At 45.7% G+C, this 6,105-nt stretch overlaps 17 non-coding genes and 2 pseudogenes across 17 annotated transcripts; all 19 read left to right on the top strand.

Annotated features, from left to right (window-relative positions):
- Window positions 1–79: 79 nt before the first annotated feature.
- On the top strand, window positions 80–198 carry LOC133426768 (5S ribosomal RNA). The gene has a single exon (XR_009772056.1). It is a non-coding gene; the product is annotated as a 5S ribosomal RNA (ribosomal RNA).
- Window positions 199–415: 217 nt separating this feature from the next.
- On the top strand, window positions 416–544 carry LOC133426535 (5S ribosomal RNA; annotated as a pseudogene).
- A 190-nt stretch (window positions 545–734) lies between these two features.
- LOC133426649 (5S ribosomal RNA) lies at window positions 735–853 on the top strand. The gene has a single exon (XR_009771939.1). It is a non-coding gene; the product is annotated as a 5S ribosomal RNA (ribosomal RNA).
- Window positions 854–1,070: 217 nt separating this feature from the next.
- LOC133426870 (5S ribosomal RNA) lies at window positions 1,071–1,189 on the top strand. Its single transcript, XR_009772154.1, has one exon. It is a non-coding gene; the product is annotated as a 5S ribosomal RNA (ribosomal RNA).
- Window positions 1,190–1,406: 217 nt separating this feature from the next.
- On the top strand, window positions 1,407–1,525 carry LOC133426992 (5S ribosomal RNA). Its single transcript, XR_009772269.1, has one exon. It is a non-coding gene; the product is annotated as a 5S ribosomal RNA (ribosomal RNA).
- A 198-nt stretch (window positions 1,526–1,723) lies between these two features.
- Window positions 1,724–1,842, top strand: LOC133426343 (5S ribosomal RNA). Its single transcript, XR_009771674.1, has one exon. It is a non-coding gene; the product is annotated as a 5S ribosomal RNA (ribosomal RNA).
- A 217-nt stretch (window positions 1,843–2,059) lies between these two features.
- On the top strand, window positions 2,060–2,178 carry LOC133426370 (5S ribosomal RNA). Its single transcript, XR_009771699.1, has one exon. It is a non-coding gene; the product is annotated as a 5S ribosomal RNA (ribosomal RNA).
- A 199-nt stretch (window positions 2,179–2,377) lies between these two features.
- LOC133426561 (5S ribosomal RNA) lies at window positions 2,378–2,496 on the top strand. Its single transcript, XR_009771855.1, has one exon. It is a non-coding gene; the product is annotated as a 5S ribosomal RNA (ribosomal RNA).
- Window positions 2,497–2,712: 216 nt separating this feature from the next.
- Window positions 2,713–2,831, top strand: LOC133426793 (5S ribosomal RNA). Its single transcript, XR_009772080.1, has one exon. It is a non-coding gene; the product is annotated as a 5S ribosomal RNA (ribosomal RNA).
- A 217-nt stretch (window positions 2,832–3,048) lies between these two features.
- Window positions 3,049–3,167, top strand: LOC133426991 (5S ribosomal RNA). Its single transcript, XR_009772268.1, has one exon. It is a non-coding gene; the product is annotated as a 5S ribosomal RNA (ribosomal RNA).
- A 199-nt stretch (window positions 3,168–3,366) lies between these two features.
- On the top strand, window positions 3,367–3,485 carry LOC133426560 (5S ribosomal RNA). Its single transcript, XR_009771854.1, has one exon. It is a non-coding gene; the product is annotated as a 5S ribosomal RNA (ribosomal RNA).
- Window positions 3,486–3,701: 216 nt separating this feature from the next.
- LOC133426792 (5S ribosomal RNA) lies at window positions 3,702–3,820 on the top strand. Its single transcript, XR_009772079.1, has one exon. It is a non-coding gene; the product is annotated as a 5S ribosomal RNA (ribosomal RNA).
- Window positions 3,821–4,018: 198 nt separating this feature from the next.
- On the top strand, window positions 4,019–4,137 carry LOC133426559 (5S ribosomal RNA). The gene has a single exon (XR_009771853.1). It is a non-coding gene; the product is annotated as a 5S ribosomal RNA (ribosomal RNA).
- A 217-nt stretch (window positions 4,138–4,354) lies between these two features.
- Window positions 4,355–4,473, top strand: LOC133426396 (5S ribosomal RNA). The gene has a single exon (XR_009771724.1). It is a non-coding gene; the product is annotated as a 5S ribosomal RNA (ribosomal RNA).
- A 199-nt stretch (window positions 4,474–4,672) lies between these two features.
- LOC133426467 (5S ribosomal RNA) lies at window positions 4,673–4,791 on the top strand. Its single transcript, XR_009771790.1, has one exon. It is a non-coding gene; the product is annotated as a 5S ribosomal RNA (ribosomal RNA).
- A 199-nt stretch (window positions 4,792–4,990) lies between these two features.
- Window positions 4,991–5,109, top strand: LOC133426923 (5S ribosomal RNA). Its single transcript, XR_009772203.1, has one exon. It is a non-coding gene; the product is annotated as a 5S ribosomal RNA (ribosomal RNA).
- A 217-nt stretch (window positions 5,110–5,326) lies between these two features.
- On the top strand, window positions 5,327–5,455 carry LOC133426534 (5S ribosomal RNA; annotated as a pseudogene).
- Window positions 5,456–5,645: 190 nt separating this feature from the next.
- LOC133426637 (5S ribosomal RNA) lies at window positions 5,646–5,764 on the top strand. Its single transcript, XR_009771928.1, has one exon. It is a non-coding gene; the product is annotated as a 5S ribosomal RNA (ribosomal RNA).
- A 217-nt stretch (window positions 5,765–5,981) lies between these two features.
- Window positions 5,982–6,100, top strand: LOC133426869 (5S ribosomal RNA). Its single transcript, XR_009772153.1, has one exon. It is a non-coding gene; the product is annotated as a 5S ribosomal RNA (ribosomal RNA).
- Window positions 6,101–6,105: the final 5 nt, after the last annotated feature.

Here is a 6,105-nt window from a genome sequence, read left to right as displayed (position 1 = left end):
TAAAACCAACAAATCAATGACTTATATTCTATGACTTATCTTCAACTCCATATAAGAGGTATTTCAAGCTGCAGCTTCTGCTTACGGCCATACCAGCCTGGATGTTCCCGATCTCGTCTGATCTCGGAAGCTAAGCAGGGTCGGGCCTGGTTAGTACTTGGATGGGAGACCGCTTGGGAATACCAGGTGCTGTAAGCTTTTTCAACCAGCAGAGAACGCTCTTGCTTAATCTACCCACACATATTTCAACGTGGTAACAGCGACAGCTCACGTCCTAAAGTGTTTTGCACATAATTAAGGCACCTTAACTCCAACAAATAAGCGCTTCTAAATTATTATCACCAACAAATCAATGACATATATTCTATGACTTATCTTCAACTCCATATAAGATGTATTTCAAGCTGCAGCTTCTGCTTACGGCCATACCAGCCTGGATGCGCCTGATCTCGCCTGATCTCGTCTGATCTCGGAAGCTAAGCAGGGTCGGGCCTGGTTAGTACTTCGATGGGAGGCTGCCTGGGATTACCAGGTGCTGAAAAAGCTTTTTCAACCAGCAGAGAACGCTCTCGCTTAATCTACCCACACATATTTCAACGTGGTAACAGCGACCGCTCACGTCCTAAAGTGTTTTGCACATGGTTACTCCAACAAATAAAACCAACAAATCAATGACTTATATTCTATGACTTATCTTCAACTCCATATAAGAGGTATTTCAAGCTGCAGCTTCTGCTTACGGCCATACCAGCCTGGATGCGCCCGATCTCATCTGATCTCGGAAGCTAAGCAGGGTCGGGCCTGGTTAGTACTTGGATGGGAGACCGCCTGGGAATACCAGGTGCTGTAAGCTTTTTCAACCAGCAGAGAACGCTCTTGCTTAATCTACCCACACATATTTCAACGTGGTAACAGCGACAGCTCACGTCCTAAAGTGTTTTGCACATAGTTAAGGCACCTTAACTCCAACAAATAAGCGCTTCTAAATTATTATCACCAACAAATCAATGACTTATATGCTATGACTTATCTTCAACTCCATATAAGAGGTATTTCAAGCTGCAGCTTCTGCTTACGGCCATACCAGCCTTGATGCGCCCGATCTCGTCTGATCTTGGAAGCTAAGCAGGGTAGGGCCTGGTTAGTACTTGGATGGGAGACCGCCTGGGAATACCAGGTGCTGTAAGCTTTTTCAACCAGCAGAGAACGCTCTCGCTTAATCTAGCCACACATATTTCAACGTGGTAACAGCGACAGCTCACGTACTAAAGTGTTTTGCACATGGTTAAGGCACTTTAACTCCAACAAATAAGCGCTTCTAAATTATTATCACCAACAAATCAATGACTTATATTATATGACTTATCTTCAACTCCATATAAGAGGTATTTCAAGCTGCACCTTCTGCTTAGGGCCATACCAGCCTGGATGCGCCCGAACTCGTCTGATCTCGGAAGCTAAGCAGGGTCGGGCCTGGTTAGTACTTGGATGGGAGACCGCCTGGGAATACCAGGTGCTGTAAGCTTTTTCAACCAGCAGAGAACGCTCTCGCTTAATCTAGCCACACATATTTCAACGCGGTAACAGCGACAGCTCACGTCCTAAAGTTTTTTGCACATGGTTAAGGCACTTTAACTCCAACAAGTAAAACCAACAGATCAATGACTTATATTCTATGTTTATCTTCAACTCCATATAAGAGGTATTTCAAGCTGCAGCTTCTGCTTACGGCCATACCAGCCTGGATGCGCCCGGTCTCGTCTAATCTCGGAAGCTAAGCAGGGTCGGGCCTGGTTAGTACTTGGATGGGAGACCGCCTGGGAATACCAGGTGCTGTAAGCTTTTTCAACCAGCAGAGAACGCTCTCGCTTAATCTAGCCACACATATTTCAACGTGGTAACAGCGACAGCTCACGTCCTAAAGTGTTTTGCACATGGTTAAGGCACTTTAACTCCAACAAATAAGCGCTTCTAAATTATTATCACCAACAAATCAATGACTTATATTATATGACTTATCTTCAACTCCATATAAGAGGTATTTCAAGCTGCAGCTTCTGCTTAGGGCCATACCAGCCTGGATGCGCCTGAACTCGTCTGATCTCGGAAGCTAAGCAGGGTCGGGCCTGGTTAGTACTTGGATGGGAGACCGCCTGGGAATACCAGGTGCTGTAAGCTTTTTCATCCAGCAGAGAGGACTCTCGCTTAATCTACCCGCACATATTTCAACGTGGTAACAGCGACAGCTCTCGTCCTAAAGTGTTTTGCACATGGTTAAGGCACTTTAACTCCAACAAATAAAACCAACAAATCAATGACATATATTCTATGACTTATCTTCAACTCCATATAAGAGGTATTTCAAGCTGCAACTTCTGCTTACGGCCATACCAGCCTGGATGCGCCCGATCTCGTCTGATCTCGGAAGCTAAGCAGGGTCGGGCCTGGTTAGTACTTGGATGGGAGACCGCCTGGGAATACCAGGTGCTGTAAGCTTTTTCAACCAGCAGAGAACGCTCTTGCTTAATCTACCCACACATATTTCAACGTGGTAACAGCGACAGCTCACGTCCTAAAGTGTTTTGCACATGGTTAAGGCACTTTAACTCCAACAAATAAGCGCTTCTAAATTATCATCACCAACAAATCAATGACTTGTATTATATACTTATCTTCAACTCCATATCAGAGGTATTTCAAGCTGCAGCTTCAGCTTACGGCCATACCAGCGTGGATGCGCCCGATCTCGTCCGATCTCGGAAGCTAAGCAGGGTCGGGCCTGGTTAGTACTTGGATGGGAGACCGCCTGGGAATACCAGGTGCTGTAAGCTTTTTCAACCAGCAGAGAACGCTCTCGCTTAATCTAGCCACACATATTTCAACGTGGTAACAGCGACAGCTCACGTCCTAAAGTGTTTTGCACATGGTTAAGGCACTTTAACTCCAACAAATAAGCGCTTCTAAATTATTATCACCAACAAATCAATGACTTATATTATATGACTTATCTTCAACTCCATATAAGAGGTATTTCAAGCTGCAGCTTCTGCTTAGGGCCATACCAGCCTGGATGCGCCCGAACTCGTCTGATCTCGGAAGCTAAGCAGGGTCGGGCCTGGTTAGTACTTGGATGGGAGACCGCCTGGGAATACCAGGTGCTGTAAGCTTTTTCATCCAGCAGAGAGGACTCTCGCTTAATCTACCCGCACATATTTCAACGTGGTAACAGCGACAGCTCTCGTCCTAAAGTGTTTTGCACATGGTTAAGGCACTTTAACTCCAACAAATAAAACCAACAAATCAATGACATATATTCTATGACTTATCTTCAACTCCATATAAGAGGTATTTCAAGCTGCAACTTCTGCTTACGGCCATACCAGCCTGGATGCGCCCGATCTCGTCTGATCTCGGAAGCTAAGCAGGGTCGGGCCTGGTTAGTACTTGGATGGGAGACCGCCTGGGAATACCAGGTGCTGTAAGCTTTTTCAACCAGCAGAGAACGCTCTCGCTTAATCTACCCACACATATTTCAACGTGGTAACAGCGACAGCTCACGTCCTAAAGTGTTTTGCACATGGTTAAGGCACTTTAACTCCAACAAATAAGCGCTTCTAAATTATCATCACCAACAAATCAATGACTTGTATTATATACTTATCTTCAACTCCATATCAGAGGTATTTCAAGCTGCAGCTTCAGCTTACGGCCATACCAGCGTGGATGCGCCCGATCTCGTCCGATCTCGGAAGCTAAGCAGGGTCGGGCCTGGTTAGTACTTGGATGGGAGACCGCCTGGGAATACCAGGTGCTGTAAGCTTTTTCACCAGCAGAGAGCGCTCTCGCTTAATCTACCCACACATATTTCAACGTGGTAACAGCGACAGCTCACGTCCTAAAGTGTTTTGCACATGGTTAAGGCACTTTAACTCCAACAAATAAAACCAACAAATCAATGACTTATATGCTATGACTTATCTTCAACTCCATATAAGAGATATTTCAAGCTGCAGCTTCTGCTTACGGCCATACCAGCCTGGATGCGCCCGATCTCGTCTGATCTCGGAAGCTAAGCAGGGTCGGGCCTGGTTAGTACTTGGATGGGAGACCGCCTGGGAATACCAGGTGCTGTAAGCTTTTTCAACCAGCAGAGAACGCTCTTGCTTAATCTAGCCACACATATTTCAACGTGGTAACAGCGACAGCTCACGTCCTAAAGTGTTTTGCACATGGTTAAGGCACTTTAACTCCAACAAATAAGCGCTTCTAAATTATTATCACCAACAAATCAATGACTTATATTATATGACTTATCTTCAACTCCATATAAGAGGTATTTCAAGCTGCAGCGTCTGCATAGGGCCATACCAGCCTGGATGCGCCCGAACTCGTCTGATCTCGGAAGCTAAGCAGGGTCGGGCCTGGTTAGTACTTGGATGGGAGACCGCCTGGGAATACCAGGTGCTGTAAGCTTTTTCCACCAGCAGAGAGGGCTCTCGCTTAATCTACCCGCACATATTTCAACGTGGTAACAGCGACAGCTCTCGTCCTAAAGTGTTTTGCTCATGGTTAAGGCACTTTAACTCCAACAAATAAAACCAACAAATCAATGACATATATTCTATGACTTATCTTCAACTCCATATAAGAGGTATTTCAAGCTGCAACTTCTGCTCACGGCCATACCAGCCTGGATGCGCCCGATCTCGTCTGATCTCGGAAGCTAAGCAGGGTCTGGCCTGGTTAGTACTTGGGTGGGAGACCGCCTGGGAATACCAGGTGCTGTAATCTTTTTCAACCAGCAGAGAACGCTCTCGCTTAATTTAGCCACACATATTTCAACGTGGTAACAGCGACAGCTCACGTCCTAAAGTGTTTTGCACATGGTTAAGGCACTTTAACTCCAACAAATAAAACCAACAAATCAATGACTTATATTCTATGACTTATCTTCAACTCCATATAAGAGGTATTTCAAGCAGCAGCTTCTGCTTAAGGCCATACCAGCCTGGATGCGCCCGATCTCGTCTGATCTCGGAAGCTAAGCAGGGTCGGGCCTGGTTAGTACTTGGATGGGAGACCGCCTGGGAATACCAGGTGCTGTAAGCTTTTTCAACCAGCAGAGAACGCTCTTGCTTAATCTACCCACACATATTTCAACGTGGTAACAGCGACAGCTCACGTCCTAAAGTGTTTTGCACATAATTAAGGCACCTTAACTCCAACAAATAAGCGCTTCTAAATTATTATCACCAACAAATCAATGACATATATTCTATGACTTATCTTCAACTCCATATAAGATGTATTTCAAGCTGCAGCTTCTGCTTACGGCCATACCAGCCTGGATGCGCCTGATCTCGCCTGATCTCGTCTGATCTCGGAAGCTAAGCAGGGTCGGGCCTGGTTAGTACTTCGATGGGAGGCTGCCTGGGATTACCAGGTGCTGAAAAAGCTTTTTCAACCAGCAGAGAACGCTCTCGCTTAATCTACCCACACATATTTCAACGTGGTAACAGCGACCGCTCACGTCCTAAAGTGTTTTGCACATGGTTACTCCAACAAATAAAACCAACAAATCAATGACTTATATTCTATGACTTATCTTCAACTCCATATAAGAGGTATTTCAAGCTGCAGCTTCTGCTTACGGCCATACCAGCCTGGATGCGCCCGATCTCATCTGATCTCGGAAGCTAAGCAGGGTCGGGCCTGGTTAGTACTTGGATGGGAGACCGCCTGGGAATACCAGGTGCTGTAAGCTTTTTCAACCAGCAGAGAACGCTCTTGCTTAATCTACCCACACATATTTCAACGTGGTAACAGCGACAGCTCACGTCCTAAAGTGTTTTGCACATAGTTAAGGCACCTTAACTCCAACAAATAAGCGCTTCTAAATTATTATCACCAACAAATCAATGACTTATATGCTATGACTTATCTTCAACTCCATATAAGAGGTATTTCAAGCTGCAGCTTCTGCTTACGGCCATACCAGCCTTGATGCGCCCGATCTCGTCTGATCTTGGAAGCTAAGCAGGGTAGGGCCTGGTTAGTACTTGGATGGGAGACCGCCTGGGAATACCAGGTGCTGTAAGCTTTTTC

The sequence above is a fragment of the Cololabis saira genome, unplaced genomic scaffold (genome assembly GCF_033807715.1).
Source record: "Cololabis saira isolate AMF1-May2022 unplaced genomic scaffold, fColSai1.1 scf026, whole genome shotgun sequence".
NCBI lineage: Eukaryota > Metazoa > Chordata > Actinopteri > Beloniformes > Belonidae > Cololabis > Cololabis saira.
Note: the sequence above shows the minus strand (reverse complement) of the source record. Positions and strands in the feature narration are given on the sequence as shown.